Source organism: Bos mutus, chromosome 8 (genome assembly GCF_027580195.1).
Source record: "Bos mutus isolate GX-2022 chromosome 8, NWIPB_WYAK_1.1, whole genome shotgun sequence".
NCBI lineage: Eukaryota > Metazoa > Chordata > Mammalia > Artiodactyla > Bovidae > Bos > Bos mutus.
In genome coordinates, this window is record NC_091624.1 from 53,406,645 (window position 1) to 53,426,257 (window position 19,613).

The window sequence follows — 19,613 nt, forward strand, 5'->3', positions numbered from 1 at the left end:
GATGGCATTTGATAAATTGTTGAACTGAATTCAGTATACTTATTAAATGCCTCCATCTTACCATCCTTCCTTTCCCAAACTGTACCTACTACATCACTTGCACACAGGAGATAAAAAGAGAAAATATAAATGTCACAATTGTGTGGTCATTTTCTCTGACAAAGCTTTGCAACTGCCAAAGTATTAAAAATAAACTAATATTTTACTGCCAATAAATTAGTACAAGTATATTTGAATATTGTAAATACATTTATATTCATGTATGTATACATGTAAATAACTATTAAAGTATAAATATCTATATATGTTAATAAATAAGAGAAGAGAATCCTGCCACATTTTTTCTAAGTATAGATTGTCTCATAAGTTGTGTTGTTCTCTCCAAACAGATTTCCTTATATTACTTGGAAATTAGGAAATTAGGAAAATGAATTTTGTCCATATTCTGAGGAATACTGCCTCCCTTTTCATGATCAGAATATTGTATTCTTAATAAGCAGATCAATAACAATATTTGGTGGTAAACCTGTATAAGTCAGTCAAGTTAAAAAAGACTGCATTGTAGGAAAGTAAAAAAACAGAAATAACATTATTTCTTAAAGAGTTGAGGCCAAAAAGAAAGGCTTTCCAGGTTGGTGGAAGTCCTGTTTTGACCACACTGAGTTTTCTATAATAGCAAAAGTGTAGCTTTATTCCTTCCAGATCAGCAAAACTTGTTAAATCCGTAGAAGTAATCTCAAATTTCACATGAGAATTGGATGTATGCTAGAGAGAATCTTGTTGGGTTAACTTCATTCAAGATGATCCAGTCCTTTAGACTTGGCTCTTTATGAAAGTATTGAAGATGCAAATTACTAAAATATGAATCAAGAAAAGAAATACATGACATGCAAATATTTAAAGGACAAACTTTTATAGAAGATGTAAAATTGAGTGGTATATATAGCCCTTGTATTTCAATAGTTAATGTGTCCAGGAAACATAGCATTTAAGCTACTCATGGTATAAATATAGAGACACTGAATTTTTAATTGATTTATATGTATTTTCCCCTCCATCAACTATGCTGTGGACAAGGTCCATCAAAGTGCAATTTACAAAGAACCAATTATCAAGTACAATTTGCTAGTTAAACACTAGAGAATTTTATTTTATTAGTGAAACTCCATATCTAGAGCAATTGTATTAGCTAATGAGTTTTTAAAACCTCGTGAGAGTCTATAAACTCAGGCAAAAATGGATGCTATAATATTCCAGCTAAGAAACTGTTTTTAAGTATTGATGGAGTAAATTTAGAATAAGGAGTAATCAGTTAAATATATTTCTGAGCTGCTTTTTGTTAATATCTGTAAGGAAAATAAATATAATTTCTATCTCTGTTCCTACCTATTTTTCAACTTATAGTTCTCTCTCTCCACCCCTCCATATCTTTGTACATATGTACATGTGCATGCATGCATCAGTTCAATTCAGTCGCTCAGTCGTGTCCAAATCTTTGCGACCCCATGAATCGCAGCACTCCAGGCCTCCCTGTCCATCACCAACTCCTGGAGTTTACCCAAACTCCTGTCCATTGAGTTGGTGATGCCATCCAACCATCTCATCCTCTGTCGTCCCCTTCTCCTCATGCCCCCAATCCTTCCCAGCATCAGAGTCTTTTCCCATGATTCAACTCTTCGCATGTGGTGGCCAAAGTATTGGAGTTTCAGCTTCAGCATCAGTCCTTCCAATTAACACCCAGGACTGATTTTCTTTAGGATGGACTGGTTGGATCTCCTTGCAGTCCAAGGGACTCTCAAGAGTCTTCTCCAACACCACAGTTCAAAACCATCAATTCTTTGGCACTCAGCTTTCTTCACAGTCCAACTCTCACATCCATACATGACCACCGAAAAAGCCATGGCCTTAACTAGGCAGACCTTTGTTGGCAAAGTAATGTCTCTGCTTTTTAATATGCTGTTTAGGTTGGTCATAACTTTCCTTCTAAAGAGTAAGTGTCTTTTAATTTCATGGCTGCAATAACCATCTGCAGTGATTTTGGAGCCCAGAAAAATAAAGTCAGCCACTGTTTCCACTGTTTCCCCATCTATTTCCCATGAAGTGATGGGATCAGATGCCATGATCTTAGTTTTCTGAATGTTGAGCTTAAAGCCAACTTTTTCACTCTCCACTTTCACTTTCATCAAGAGGCTTTTTTGCATGCACATACACAAAAAGTCTAATCATTTGAATCTCAATTTTGCTTCAGAGAACTTTCCACTGTCTTTGTCTCAGATATCTGAAGTTAGATAATTAGTCACACCTTGAAGTGTCCATTAAACTGTAGTGGGTTCTTTATAAAAATTACTACAAAATGTGCTTGATGTGCTTATGATGAGACCTAATAAATTTGATTTTCCTATCTTTAAGCATTACTAAAGTGTTTCTAGTTTCTAGTCACTTGTCCTGAACCTGAATGTATAGAGTTTTGGGAGTACATTTGACAAAATTAAATTTGTAATTGGCTGAAGTTCAACTTACTTCATAATTTCTGTGGAACAACAAGCAATTACCTAATAATTTAACAAATCCAAACTTTAAACTCTCTATTCCCCCATGAGTTAGTAAAAATATTGCCTTAACTTCATTCTACAAAAAAGTTCAACAAGGGATCTTCGAGGACCTGTGCTTTTTCTCTAGTTTACAAACTAGACTGATAACTTGGTGTTTGGCTCTAGAGAAGGATATTCCATGGGATACAAGAATTTACTATGTTGTTTTTCATGTCACTCCCCACCCCCACATTTGTCACTAAAATTTATTTTGACCCTATCAAGTCATCAATGAGAAAGAAACTAGATGGGTTTGTTAGAACAGCGGTATATGCTATAATTTAAAAAAGTAAAATGTATAAAGTGTTTCAACAAGTTGGGATAGTTCCAGAGCAGTCCTTTTAACTGTGCCTTATGTTATGCAAGACACAACTAAGCACATTTTAGAAATCAGTTGATTTTGATGTGAAGGTTGTGCATATTTTCTCTGATCACTCCCATTGTGTGCCAAAGTCTCCCGTATTTTTACACCATTTTTGGACATTTTATACATGTAATACTGGCATTTTTCATCTTACAGTTACGACTTGTTTAAGTAATATTTATGTTTGTTAGCATATCTGTTTGTATATTTATGTTGTATGTTTATAATTGCTGGTATTTATTAATCACAGTTAGTAAATGCTTCCAGAACTTTGTGATTAAGTTGTTGCCTTGTGGCCATGTGGTAGAGGCCTCTTTAGGAGTGTATTCATTATAGTCTTAACTTTAACAAACTTGTGAATGGAGGTTATCTGCTCTACCTGCTTCAATGGAGTTGTTACGTTTATTAATGAACGTGGATAGTGCCATGCAGATAAAGGTAGTGATGTGAAGACAGCAGGTTGGAAGAGGGCATGGAGAACCACACGCGACTTCATTGCTGCTCCTTTTCACTTGGTCAGCAGCCAGAGGGCTGTCAACCTTCCCCTTTGTCACTGTGTCTAATGAGGGATTGGAAAGAGTGGGTTAGACTAGGAGCTAAGTGCTTGCTTTTTCCAAGACTGACCCTCTTAACATCTTCTATTGTATCTTTTTCTTAAAAAAATAATTTTTATTGGAGTATAGTTGATTTACAATGTTGTATTAGTTTCTGCTGTACAGCAAAGTAAATCAGCTATACATATACATATATCTACTCTTTAAGATTCTGTTTCCATACAGTCATTACAGAGTATTGAATGGAGTTCCCTATGCTATACAATAGGTTATTATTATATGTTTTACATTTAGTAGTGTGTATATGTCAATCTCAATCTCCCAATTTATCTACATACGATAAATGCTGGAGAGGATGTGGAGAAAAGGGAACCCTCCTAACACTGTTGTTGGGAATGTAAGTTGGTGCAGTAACTATGGAGAACAGTATGAAGTTTCCTTAAAAAACTAAAAATAGAGCTACCATATGATCCAGCAATCCCACTCCTGGGCGTATATCTGGAGAAAACGACAATTCAAAAAGATACATGCACCCCAGTGTTCACTGCAGCACTATTTACAATAGCGGACATGGAAGCAACCTAAATGTCCATCAGCGGAGGAGTGGATCAAGAAGACGTGGTACCTGTATACAATGGAATACCATTCAACCGTAGAAAAGAATGAAATAATGCCATTTACAGCAACAGTGATGGACCTAGAGATTGTCATACTGAGTGAAGTAAGTCAGAGAAAGACAAATATCATGATATTGCTTATATGTGGACTCTAAAAAAAATAGTACAAATGAACTTATTCCCCTTGCATCTTATGCCATAAAGATTTCCCACCTGATTTCTCGTGACAGAGCCTTTGGGTCATTATGTTGCAGGTGAGGTCAGCTCAGGCAGGACGAGGAAGGAGACAAAGTTTGTCTTCTGCTTTCTCTCTTTCATCCCTTAGTGTGTTCCTTTCCAACATTCTGCTGCTTAGGGTCCTAAAAAAGCCTCTCTGAAACATTTCATTGATGATTTCCCCACATGAACAGGACTCCCATACTCAGAACCATCTTTCCGTTCCTTCTCTATCGAAGTTCATCTGCACTTGATGGCATTCTTCAGGTGGCATAGAGAAAGAGTGTTTTGATCCATATACAACTACTGAATTAAACAAGTTAAATATGGTTTGTTTTTCTGTCTTAAAGGTAAAATTTGGCAAAGCTTTTAATACACTAAAATCACACTGGGAATATCTACAGAGGGTAAAACATGAAGCTCTTCCTTAACTTACTTGACTGCAGTTCTCTTCTTTTTCTTTCCAGGAGCATTATTAACCTTTTGCTTAGAACCTTCAGATTTAGAATAAAGCCCAGATTCTTATCTGGACCTTCAAACTCTTTCTGATCTGGATGTGGGAAACCCTTTCCTTACTTCATGCAAACTGAACTTAATGGGTTCTTCCCTAAACAAGCCTAAACATTTAGACCTTTTGCATTTCCCTTCCTTCTATTTTCTCTTGGAAGTGTCCTCCAAGTCCAAGCCTGACCAAACCCCACATATACTCTGGGGACCCTTACGTATGTGATAGCCTCCCTTAGCTTTCCCTAATCCCCCTGAAGTGAAATGAAAGGCACTCAGTTGTGTCCAACTTTTTGTGACCCCATTAACTATACAGTCCATGGAATTTTCCAGGCCAGAATACTGGAGTGGGTAACCTTTCTCTTCTCCAGGGGATCTTCCCAATCCATGGATCGAACCCACGTCTCCCGCATTGCAGGTGGATTCTTTACCAGCTGAGCCACCAGGGAAGCCCCCTAATCTCCCTAGCTGGAAGCAATCTCTTCCTCTCCTTACAGTAAATTATTTTATTTTTTGTGACAGCAGTCACCTTTTTATGTTTGCATAAACATGTTTATTCAGTTAAGCAGTGCGTGCGTGCTAAGTCGCTTCAGTAGTGTCTGACTCTTTGCAACCCCATGGACTGTAGCCCACCAGGCTCCCCTGTCCATGGGATTCTCTAGGCAAGAATACTGGAGTGGATTGCCATGCCCTTCTCTGGGGGATCTTCCTGATCCAGGGATTGAGCCTGTATCTCCTGTAGCTCCTGCATTGCAGGAAGATTCTTTACTGCTGAGCCACAGGGGAAACCCTCAGTTAAGCAGTACATAAACTATTTATGGAAGCAAAACACCTAAAAAATATAAAGCAAAATTCATCCATAATTCTATCATTAAGAGTAAACAGTATTAAAGTATGTTGTATCTTTTCTGCTATTTTATGTCCAAACAGATAATTGTTTAGGTTTTTTAAAAAAGATAATGTCATTTACTATACTCTATTTCATTAATAGTTTTTTTCTGATTTAACAATAAATTGTGAACATTTTCTTATAGGAAAATATTATTCTACAATGTAACTTTAATACTTGCATCCTGTTTTATTTTTACAGCAATAAATATTAATTATATGATGAGTACTTACTATATGCTAGACTCTGTGGTACATAGTGTACCTAACTTATATAATTTGATTCCCCCTAATTGCTTTTTTATAAAGTGTTATCCCCATTTTACAGACAAGAAAATAGCTGTTAGAGAAGCTAAGTATCTTGCCCAAGATTGAACTGGTCAAGAGTGAAGCTGTCATTCCAATCCTACTACATGTGACTGCAAAGCCTTGCCCTTGTTGACTCCATTTGTTTTATATGGAAATTAACTTAAACAATTTCCTATTCTTGGACATTTAGGTTATCACCACCTTTTCACTGATTTTATTAAAATGAAAAAACTATGATTAACATCTTGATAGATAAATATTTTTGTATATCTATAATTATTTCATTTGAATAAATTTCTAGCAGTGAAATTGTGCAATTCTGAATATTTCTGACTTTTGACACCTAATTAAAATTTGCCTTCTAAATATTTTTTGGCAGTCTCTGTAACAACTAACTTAGGGCTGGGCAAGTAATAGGAGCTGATGTAACACATGAGAATTTAACTTAACCCTGTGGTGCAGATTTCAGGGGGGAGGAAGCTAGAAATAGCAACCCCTCACCCCAATCTCACAATTCATTACTTTGTTTATACAAAGAACCTTCTTTCCCATATACCTGATCTCCCTGATCAAGCAGTTTGAAGCTGGAACTCTAATTCAAGGTAATAGCTTTTAAAAAGAAGTAGTTAAATTTGAATAATGATCATGTTTCCTAATAAATAGATCTTGTACTAGCAATGAAATTTCTACACAGAGAATTTTCTTTGAATTCTTCTACTACTAAACATTTTCTATGTACTGTAAGGGGAGACAGGTAGTAATTTTCTTCAAAATTTGTTGTTGTTCAGTCACTCAGTCATGTTTGACTCTTTGTGACCCCATGGACTGCAGCATGCCAGGCTTCCCTTTCCTTCACCAACTCCTGGAGCTTACTCAAACTCATGTCTATTGAGTTGATGATGCCATCCAACCATTTCATTCTTTGTCGTCCCCTTCTCCTCCTGCCTTCAATCTTTCCCAGCATCAGGGTCTTTCTAATGAGTAAGCTCTTTGCATCAGGTGGCCAAAGTATTGGAGTTTTAGCTTCAGCTCTGTCCTTCCAATGAATATTCAGGATAGATTTTCTTTAGAATTGACTGGTTGGATCTCCTTGCAGTCCAAGGGACTCTGAAGAGTCTTATCCAATAGCACAGTTCAAAAGCCTCAATTCTTTGGTTCTCAGCTGAAGTAATTTCTTCAAAATTACTGTACAGCCTTGGCAGATTACTGAAGTGAAAGTTATTAGGATTCAACCAAAGTTATGCTTGAGCTCCAAGGCTTACCTTCTGTTACATCCCTTTGATTAGAAGCTAATGTAAAAGCTGAGGGCAGCCTATGTCCTGGCACTCGTCAAAGAACAGTGTCAGAGAAAACAGGGTTGCAAGGAACTGATAAGACTGTGGGCTCACCCTTACTCTTTCCCAGTAATATACAATCTGGGAAATCCTCCTTGAAACTAACAGAAAATAATGTACTCTGTTAATTAAAAATATGTTGAATCAGGATATCTCAAATAACTCATTTTAAGGTTTATTTAATACATCTTTAATAAGAATAACTTACAGATATATTTAAACTTTATCCTGTTTAACATATGCCATTTAATTTATATGGATTAATAGCATATGAAAAGGGGCACCTTTCTGACAAATTAAGATTTTTGGATTGGGAGCCATATCAACCAGGATGGGATTGCAAAGAGTTAGACCCAACTTAGTGACTGAACAACACAGTCTCAGTGAACAGGGTAAAGGTTTACTTACTGCTCTGGCTTCATTCAGACTCTGGGCTTCCCAGGTGGTGCTAGTGGTAAAGAACCCGCCTGCCAATGCAGGAGATGCAAGAGATGTGGGTTTGTTTCTTGGGTCAGGAAGATCCCTTGGAGAAGGAAATGGCAACCCACTCCAGTATTCTTGCCTGGAGAATCCCATGGAGGGACGAGCCTGGAGGGCTACAGTCCACGGAGTTGCAAAGAGTCAGACACAACTGAGCACGCATGCATGCACAGGCTTCATTGCTGAAACAGGCCAACAGAAGCCTCTGCCTACCCCAAACTTTTGGTATTCATGATTTTTCCAATTTTAGACAGATAATTCGCTATGTATTACTCAACACCTCCAAGGATATCTGGGGAAGCATCTGATTATCACTCAGGCTGCTGTTTCTGCACAGAAAGAGTCACCAAAAAGTAGATGATCCAAAAGGAGCAACAGAACTTATGGAAGTGAAAGTACAAAAAAAAGTTTAAGCTTTGGAGGGGGAACAGGAGTTGTTTCTGGATCTGTCTCATTTTTATAAAAAGTGAATTTTGATAAGGAAACAGTCTCTGTAAATGAAGTAAAGGCATAAACAAATCAGAATGAGTTTAAAGGTGGTGGTTGGGGGGCCAGTAATTTCCAGCCACTTACACCAGCTAGAGGCCCTGACTAGAGAGCTTGCTGCTGCTGCTAAGTCGCTTCAGTTGTGTCCAACTCTGTGAGACCCCAGACGGCAGCCCACCAGGCTCCCCCGTCCCTGGGATTCTCCAGGCAAAAACACTGGAGTGGGTTGCCATTTCCTTCTCCAAGCATGAAAGTGAAAAGTTAAAATGAAGTCGCTCAGTCGTGTCCGACTCTTTGCGACCCCATGGACTGCGGCCTACCAGGCTCCTTAGGGCCTGCAATATATAGTTTTCAGCACCCATGACCCTCAACATTAAAGAAGTGATTTTTTTTTTTTTTTTAAATAAGAGGACACATTGGTTTTTATAAACCACAAGTTTCAACTGAGAAAATCACTGCACTGATCCAGTGATCCCACAACCCATGCAATGTTACCAATTTTTTCTTGGTAGAAATGGTTGTTCCTTCTGTTCCAGTGGCCTTTTGGTGGCCCTGTGGGTGGAAAGTGTACTCTCCATTCCTGCCCTGCAGCACCTGCTCACCCGGGAACAACCTGAAATGGAAATGCCTGTCCTGAGTATTTCTCCAACTCCTGGATGTCAGGGAAGCCCTCATCCTACAAAGGATGAAAAGGATAATTTTGTTACCTATTTCTATCAGTGGCCACCAGGAATATTCAGAGTTTGTGAATGCTTTCTACTAAACGCATTCACAAACAGAGGTCATTCATAAATAAAATGAGAAATATATGCCACGGAGAGTTAATTGGAAGGACTCTGCAAATGCTGCTTTATGAAACTGTATAAAACCAGTACCTCTTTTTCTCACACAGTGAAGATTAGCAGGCAAAAATGGGAATTAAAAGGAAAACACCACACTAGTGTTAGGAAGGTACTCTTCTGTTTTGAAGAATGTTTTGAGATGATCTATAAATCAGATTTATTGATCCCAAGACTTTGGGGTCATTTTGGAAAGCAATTAAACATGACCTTCTTGAGAAAAAGGAAAAAAGCTAAATCATTTATTACTGTTATTATTTCTATTATTATTTTCAGATTCCAAGGACTTATTGAATGTCAGGTCTATAGTTTATACAGAAATTAAACTTAGTCTCACCGAGTTGAACTTATAAAATTATCGTATATGTTATCAGTGTGTCAAAATCTAAGCTTTATCAAGAATTAAGAAAGACTCTCAAAAATAATGAATGATATTAAGGTGGTAAGGTAAACATGTTACTGTCACACTTTAGTGTGTGTGTGTGTGTGTGTGTATATATATTTATTTATTTTAATTGGAGGATAATTACTTTACAATATTGTGATGGTTTTTGCCATGTATCAACTTGAATCAGCCATGGGTATACATGTGCCCCCATCCTGAACCCCCTCTCCCAACTCCCTCCCCTCCCTATCCCTCTGGGTTGTCCTAGAACACTGACTTTGGGTGCCCTGCTTCAAGCATCAAACTTGCACTGGTCATCTATTTTACATATGGTAATACACATGTTTCAATGCTATTCTCTCAAACCATCCCACCCTCACCTTCTCCCACAGAGTCCAAAACTCTGTTCTTTACATCTGTCTCTTTTGCTGCTCTGCATGTAGGATCATTGTTACCACCATTCTAAATGCCATATATATGCGTTGCTGCTGCTGCTGCTGCTGCTGCTAAGTCACTTTAGTCGTATCCGACTCTCTGCGACCCCATAGACGGCAGCCCACCAGGCTCCCCCTGTCCCTGGGATTCTCCAGGCAAGAACACTGGAGTGGGTTGCCATTTCCTTCTCCAATGCATGAAAGTGAAGTCACTCAGTCATATCTGACTCTTAGTGACCCCATGGACTGCAGCCTACCAGGCTCCTCTGTCCTTGGGATTTTCCAGGCAAGAGTACTGGAGTGGGTTGCCATTGCCTTCTCCGATACATGTGTTAATATACAGTATTTGTGTTTCTCTTTCTGACTTACTTCACTCTGTATAATAGGCTCCAGTTTCATCCACCTCATTAGAACCGAGTCAGATGAATTCCTTTTTATAGTTGAGTAGTATTTCATTGTGTATATGTAGCACAACTTCTTTATCCATTCATCTGCTGATGGATATCTAGGTTGCTTCCATGTCCTGGCTATTGTAAATAATCCTGCCACAAACATTGGGGTACATGTGTCTTTCAATTCTGGTTTCCTTGGGGTGTATGCACAGCAATGGGATTTATGAGCTGTATGGCAGTTCTATTTTCATTTTTTTAAAGGAATCTCCACTCTGTTCTCCATAGTGCCTGTACAAGTTAGCTAGTATATATTTTTATTTGATCTACTAAAGATACTTCACATATAAAATACTACCTATAAAGCAACACACATCATATGAAATCTATTTAAAGACTGTTCTGAATGTGTTGCTAGATGTTTGTGGTACAGCAAACCTGAAATGAGTGAATTTGGCATGGGGGATGATAGATTATATACCTAAAGGCATGTGAAAAATTTATTCAGTGCAAGCTCATGGAAATAAAATCTTGGAAGATATAATGATACATTTCAACTCTTACCTTTCTGGTTAAACTTCCATTGGAAGTACAAGACAGAGGAATAAGTAAGCACCAGGAACTTGAATTGTATATTTTTTTTTAACTAAATAATTTTTCAAGGGTGATCTTAATGCATTCAAGTTGTTTCCATTTTCCAAAACAGCTATTTGATTTTTTAGAAGACTCCTTAACCATTTTCTTGCCTGCTAAGTCCTATTTATTTAGAAATATTAAGTCCAATTTCCCACCAGGTCAGTGGAAGTTGTTACATAAATTCCAAAATCATCAAGGTTGGTTGGAAACCTAAGCACCCACATGCTTGAAGTGAGATCTAAATTTGGCAAGAACATTTAATGAAGCAAGGCTGGGTGAATATCTTCAGAGATGTTTTCACGTTGCAGTTTGAGCTAAAGGAGAGCTGAGAAGCCCTTGAAAACCACTGCTCAGAGCGGGTTCATTGATTGGAAAGATCTCTTTTTGGTCCTTCAGACTTTGGTCAGTCAGTTGAGATCAGGTAAGCAAATATTTTCTGTCACCCTCTGATCTCAAGAACTGCTTGAGAAGATAGCACCTGACCCGACTGCTTTAATTCATGCCACTTCATGTTGGGTCTTATCCGCAGAGCAGTCTTTTATATGAAGCCTTCTAGGTTGCCACGATCTTATGATGCTCTAGGATAACAGAAGCAACTTGCCTTCACTTCAGCTGCATTCGATAGTTGTTCAGCTTACTTGTTTCATGTGTGAATCTTTGGTGTCAGTGAATCTCCTTTTATCATGTTGTGACCTAGACTTGAAAAAATTATTCTCCTTTCTTCCCCTCTGAATTTTGCTCTAGTGAAAGTCACTCGGTTGTGTCCGACTCTTTGTGACCCCATTGGTGATACATACAGTTCATGGAATTCTCCAGGCCAGAACACTGGAATGGGTAGCCTTTCCCTTCTTCAGGGGATCTTCCCAACCCAGGGATCGAACCCAGGATCGAACCCAGGTCCCCTGCATTGCAGGCAGATTCTTTACCAGCTGAGCCACAAGGGAAGCCCCTTTTCTCTAGAAACAATAGAAATATAACCCTCAACAACAGCGTACTTATTTCAGGGACAAAGATAAATAGGAGTTTTATATGAACTAATGGGCTTCCCTTGTAGCTCAGTTGGTAAAGAATCCACCTGCAATGCAGGAGTGGTGGTGGTGGTTTAGTCACTAAGTCATGTCTGACTCTTGCAATGCCATGGACTGTAGCCTTCCAGGCTCCTCTGTCCATGGGATTTTCCAGGCAAGAATACTGGAGTGGATGGCCATTTCCTTCTCCAGGGGATCTTCTTGACCGAGGATTGAACCGGGGTCTTCTGCATTGCAGGCAAACTCTACCAATTGAGCTACAAGGGAATCCCTGAAATGCAGGAGACCCAGGTTCAATTCCTGTGTCAGGAAGATCCCCTGGAGAAGAAAATGTCAACCCATTCCAGTATTCTTGCCTGGGAAATTCCATGGAATGAGGAGCCTGGTAGGCTACAGTTCATGGGGTCGCAAGAGTAGGACACAACTGAGCAATTAAACCATGACTTTATGAACTAATATTAAAAGAGAAAGGCGTGGTTCCTCCTGAAAACATTCTGTGTATTCAGGAATTGTCTGTTGAGTGCCTGCTGTGACTTGAACCATGCTCTAGATGTATGGGAGTTTCCCAGGTGGCGCTAGTGGTAAAGAACATGCCTGCCAGTGCAGGAGACATGAGAGACAAGGGTCTGATCCCTGGGTTGGGAAGCTCCACTGGAGGCAGGATGGCAACCCACTCCAGTATTCTTGCCTGGAGAATCCCATGGGCAGAGGAACCTGGCGGGCTACAGACCATGGAGTCACAAACAGTCGGACATGACTGAGGTGACTTAGCACACTAGGTGTACAGAGAAAGCGATGAAGAAAATACACAAGGTCCCTGTTCTTAGAGAGTCTGAAGGGGCATCAGGGCATGGGTGCAAAGGATCATCAGAGACAGAAAATAAAGAAGGAAATAAGTACCTCAACAAAGTAATTCCCCATAGTCATAAATGATTAAAAACACTAAAAAATGTAACATGTAGAGGTTCACTTCTGGGTCGGCTATTCTTTTCACTGCACCGACTAGAAAGATGTGGAAAAAAATTAACATCATTTTTAAAAAGACATTGTAGAGTTAATGAAGCATAGAGAGGTATTTGAATTAAACTTCCCTAGGGGGAAGAACCCATTCTTTTTTTAGTCGAAATTCACAAAACATAAAATTAAACATTTAAATATGAACAGTCCAGTGGCATTTAGTATGTTTGCAGTGGTGTGCCCCCTCTGCCTAGTTCCAACACATTTTCATCATCCCCAAAGAAAACCCCATGTCCACCAAGGTATTGCTCCTCATTCTTCTATTTGCCCCAGCCCCTGGAAGCAACCAGTCTATGTTCTATCACTGCGGATTTACTTCTTTAGGCTATCTAATATAAATGGAATTATATGATATTTGTATTTTCGCATCCACTGTCTTTCACTTATTGTAATAATCCAAGGTTCACTTGTCTTACAGTATGTACCATTACTTCATACTTAAGACTGAATAATATTTTCCCATATATATGTGTATATATACTATAATTTGTTTATGCATTCATTAATTGATGGATATTTGGATTGTTTCCATATTTTGACTGTTGTGAATGTTGCTGCTATGAACACACATGTACATGTATTTGTTTGAGCACCTATTTTCAATTTCTTTGGCTATATACCTAGAAATTAAAATGGTGGTAATTCTATGTTAATTTTTTGAGGAATCATTAAACTGCTTTCTACAGGGGCTGAACCATTTTACATTCCTATCAGCCATGTCAGAGGGCTGCAGTTTCTCTACTTACTCATCAATATTTGTTATATCTTGTATTTTTGATAATATATACCCTAACAGGTACAGGGCTTCCCTTGTGGCTCAATTGGTAAAGAATCCTCCTGCAATTCAGGAGACCTGGTTTCAATCCCTGGGTTGGGAAGATCCCCTGGAGAAAGGAAAGGCTACCCACTCCACTTCATGGCAAATAGATGGAGAAACAGTGGAAACAGTGGCTGATTTTATTTTTGGGAGCTCCAAAATCACTGCAGATGGTGACTGCAGCCATGCAATAAAAAGACGCTTACTCTTTGGAAGAAAAGTTATGACCAACCTAGACAGCTTATTCAAAAGCAGAGACATTACTTTGCCAATAAAGGTCAGTCTTGTCAAGGCTATGGTTTATCCAGTAGTCATGTATGGATGTGAGAGTTGGACTATAAAGAAAGCTGAGCGCCGAAGAATTGATGCTTTTGAACTGTGGTGTTGGAGAAGACTCTTGAGAGTTCCTAGGACTGCAAGGAGATCCAACCAGTCCATCCTGAAGGAAATCAGTCCTGAATGTTCATTGGAGGGACTGATGTTGAAGCTGAAACTCCAAAACTTTGGCCACCTGATGCGAAGAGCTGACTCATTTGAAAAGACCCTGACACTGGGATAGATTGAAGGCAGGAGGAGAAGGGGATGACAGAGGATGAGATGGTTGGATGGCATCACCAACTCAATGGAGATGAGTTTGAGTAAACTCTGGGAGTTGGTGATGGACAGAGAGGCCTGGCGTGCTGCAGTCCATGGAGTCTCAAAGAGTATGACACGAATGAGCAACTTTCACAACAGGTACAAGGTGATATCTTCTTGTGGTTTAGACTTGCATTTCTGTAATGACTAATAATGGAGCTTCCCTTGTAGCTCAGTTGGTAAAGAATCTGCCTGCAATGCAGGAGACCTGGGTTCAATTCCTGGGTTAGGAAGATCCTCTGGAGAAGGAAATGGCAACCCATTCAATATACTTGCCTGGAGAGTCCCATGGACAAAGGAGCCTGGCGGGTTACAGTCCATGGGATTTCAAGAGTTGGAAACAACTTAGTGACTAAACCATCAATGACTAATGATATTGAGAATCTTTTCATGTGCTTATTGGCCATTTTGTGTGTGTGTGTGTGTGTATTGAAGAAATGTCTATTCAAGTCTTTCGCCCATTTTTTAAGTTGGGTTGTTTGAAGAGCTCTTTTTTGATGTGCTGAGATATGCATGCCTAGGGGGATCTGCCAGGTCTGGGGACAGGCTGAGGATTGAGCTTGCCATAGGCATAGATGCTCTATTGGAAGGAAGAAAAACCAGCAAGTATTTTTATGTGGACTAGCATTACGAACTAGAATCTAAAAAATCCCTAAGTATTTGGCTGATTTTCTCTGTGTAAAATTTGTTTAGTTCTAAGATCTGATAGAGTGCTTGATGAACTATGGACGGAGGTTCATGACATTGTACAGGAGACAGGGATCAAGACCATCCTCATGGAAAAGAAATGCAAAAGAGCAAAATGGCTGTCTGGGGAGGCCTTACAAATAGCTGTGAAAAGAAAAGACGCGAAAAGCAAAGGAGAAAAGGAAAGATATAAGCATCTGAATGCAGAGTTCCAAAGAATAGCAAAGAAAGATAAGAAAGCCTTCTTCAGTGATCAATTCAAAGAAATAGGGGAAAACAACTGAATGGGAAAGACTAGAGATCTCTTCAAGAAAATTAGAGATACCAAGGGAACATTTCATGTAAAGATGGGCTCGAAAAGGACAGAAATGGTATGGACCTAACAGAAGCAGAAGATATTAAGAAGAGGTGGCAAGAATATACAGAAGAACTGTACAAAAAAGATCCTCATGACCAAGATAATCACAATGATGTGATCACTCACCTAGAGCCAGACATCCTGGAATGTGAAGTCAAGTGGGCTTTAGAAAGTATCACTATAAACAAAGCTAGTGGAGGTGATGGAATTCCAGTTGAGCTATTTCAGATCCTGAAAGATGATGCTGTGAAAGTGCTGCATTCAATATGCCAGCAAATTTGGAAAACTCAGCAGTGTCCACAGGACTGGAAAAGGTTTCATTCCAATCCCAAAGAAAGGCAATGCCAAAGAATGCTCAAACTACCACACAATTGCACTCATCTCACACGCTAGTAAAGTAATGCTCAAAATTCTCCAAGCCAGGCTTCAGCAGTATGTGAACCATTGAACTTCCAGATGTTGAAGCTGGTTTTAGAAAAGGCAGAGGAACCAGAGATCAAAGTGCCAACATCTGCTGGATCATGGAAAAAGCAAGAGAGTTCCAGAAAAACATCTATTTCTGCTTACTAAAAAGTCTCTTGATGAAAGTGAAAGAGAGTGAAAAAGTTGGCTTAAAGCTCAACATTCAGAAAACGAAGATCATGGCATCTAGTCCCATCACTTTATGGGAAATAGATGGGGAAACAGTGGAAACAGTGTCAGACTTTATTTTTTGGGCTCCAAAATCACTGCAGATGGTGATTGCAGCCATGAAATTAAAAGAGCCTTACTCCTTGGAAGGAAAGTTATGACCAACCTAGATAGCATATTCAAAAGCAGAGACATTACTTTGCCAACAAAGGTCTGTCTAGTCAAGGCTATGTTTTTTCCAGTAGTCATGTATGGAGGTGAGAGTTGGACTGTGAAGAAAGCTGAGCGCTGAAGAATTGATGCTTTTGAACTGTGGTGTTGAGAAGACTCTTGAGAGTCCCTTGGACTGCAAGGAGATCCAACCAGTCCATTCTAAAGGAGATTAGCCCTGGGTGTTCTTTGGAAGGAATGATGCTAAAGCTGAAACTCCAGTACTTTGGCCACCTCATGCAAAGAGTTAACTCATTGGAAAAGACTCTGATGCTGGGAGGGATTGGGGGCAGGAGGAGAAGGGGACGACAGAGGATGAGATAGCTGGATGGCATCACTGACTTGATGGACATGAGTTTGAGTGAACTCCAGGAGTTGGTGATGGACAGGGAGGCCTGGCGTGCTGCAATTCTTGGGATCGCAAAGAGTCGGACATGACTGAGCGACTGAACTGAACTGAAGGCATGATGGGGTGTTTGATGTAAGGCCAGCATCCCATGGTCTTCTGGTTTGGTAGATTGAACTGCAACGAAGACTGATCTCATGCTCAAGATGCTTGAGACCAGAAGTAGAGAGAGTATCTGATGCTTCAGTCCGTCCTCACTCAGATCAGCTCCTCACTCTATCTGCCTAATAGAGGAAAGAGTGAACCCTCTCTGGGGGAAAATAACATCGACTTCAGTCTCCGTGATCCTGTTTTTTTTTTTTTTTTTTTTTTTTTAATTAATTTATTTGGCTTCACTGGGCCTTCATTGCTGCATGTGAACTCTTAGTTGTGGGCATGTGGGATATAGCTCCCTGATCAGGGATCGAATCCCTGGTATCCTTCCATGATTGCTTCAGTCACAATTTCTTAGATACAATAAAACAGTGACCAGGTGTGAAAAAGAGAGAAAAATAAAACTGATAAAGGAAAAAACAAGCAATGGAACATGATTGAAATCTTGGAGTTAGCAGTCAACTATTTTAAAATAACTATTAAATATACATTAAAGAAGATAGAGAAAAACATGAACAAAATTGGTAAAAATTTGGAGAATTTTGAAAGAATTTAAGTCTAAATGAAAAAACTAACTGTATATTAAAACTGAAAAAGTAATTTGTGAAACTAATAACTTATTGGATGGGTTTAAGAGTTGATTTGTTAGAGCAGAAGATAGGCTTGGCAAATTGAAAAACTAGTCATCAAGAAATATCCAAACTGAACTGCACTGAGAAAAAAAATGGAAAGGGTAGAATATGACACTTGTGAAACACACACTAGCAGAATAATGAGAAAAATCATATTGTTATATAAAAAGATGAGCAAAAACATTCAATAAAACTTAGAGCTAACATGCAGTGTTATAAAATATAAGCATGTTCTCATGAGTTTATGAACAAGGCAAGGATATGTCCTAATACAATTTCTAATCAGTATTTTACTGGAGATTTTAGCTAGTACAATGAATCAAGAAAAGTACTAAAAAGTTATGGTATACATATACATAAAATGAAATATTACTCAGCTGTAAAAAATGAGGAAATCTTGCCATTTGTGAAAACATGGATGGACTTTGAGGGTATTATGCTAAGTGAAATATGTCAGACAGTGAAAAGTACTATATGGTCTCACTTATATGTGGACTCTAAACCAAACACCAAATGCATAGAAAAAGACATACGATTGTGGTTGCTGTGGGGGTGGAGGGGTGAGGATATGGAATTGGAAGGAGGTCAAAAGTTACTCACTTCTAGTTATAAGATAAACAGTACTAGAGATGTATAATATGATAACTATAGTTAACAGTACTATATGATATATATGAAAATGTTAGAATAAATCCTAAGAGTTCTCACATGAAGAAAATTTTTTCTTGTATTTATGCGAGTTAGCATATGATAGATGCTAACTGAATCTATTCTGGTAATCATTTCAGAATAAATGTTAGTCAAACCACTATATTTCACACCTTAAACTTATAGAATGATATATGTCCATTATATCCCAATAAAACTGAAAAAAATTTAAAAAGGAAAGAAAAACTTATAAGCTTTTAAATAAAAAACAGAATTATCATAATTCACAGATATAATTATGATTATTGAAGATATAAAATAATGTAAAAATAAACAATTATAATTAAATTTAGCAAGATCACTGAATATACAAATAGATATACAAAATCAGTTGTATATACTTGCAGTGAACAATTAGAAAATAAATTTTTTAAAATGGTATCATTTACAGTATTGCTAAAACCTCAGCCACCTAGCAATCTAACCTTTACATAAAAAATATAACACATGTCTGAGAAAAAATTTTAAAGTTCTAAATAAATAGGGTGCTGTTTTATGTTCATTGGAAAACTTGTTTTCATTAAACTTTGTTTTAAGATAACTGTTGATTCAACTGCAACAGTATGAAATAATATAATATTCCATGTAACTTTTACCCAGATTTCCCCAGTGGTAACATCTTACATGGTTATAGGAAAACATCACAACCAGGAAACTGACATTAATACAACCCACCATCTTATTCAGATTTATCCAGCTTTATGTGCACTCATTTGTGTATATGTGTGTGTTTGTGTTAGTTCTATGCACTTTCAACATATGTGAGATTTGCATTATCACACCATAGTCAAGACACAAAACAGTTCCATTCCCACAAACGTTCCTTGTGTTTGTGCTGCCTTTTTTATGATAACACCTACCTCCTGCCCCTCCTTCTCTTATCTCTGACTTCTGGGAATCACTAACCTTTTTTCCATCTCTATGATTTTGTCATTTAAGACTGTTATATCAATGGAATCATACTGTATGTAACTTTTGGGATTTGACTTTTTTTTCACTCAGCATAGTTTCCTTGACATCCACTCAACTTTGTAATTCAATTGCTCAGTTGTATCTGACTCTTTGCAACCCCATGGACTGCAGCATGCCAGGCTTCCCTGTCCTTCACCATCTCTGGAGCTTGCTCAAACTCATGTCCATTTAGGTGGTGATGCCATCTGACCATCTCATCCTCTGTCACCTCCTTCTGCTCCTGCCTTCAGTCTTTCCTGGCATCAGGGTCTTTTCTAATGAGTCGGTTCTTCGCATCAGGAGGCCAAAGTATTGGAGGTTCAGCTTCAGTATTAGTCCCAGTGAATATTCAGGATTGATTTCCTTTAGGATTGACTGGTTTGATCTCCTTTTATCCAAGGGACTCAGAGTCTT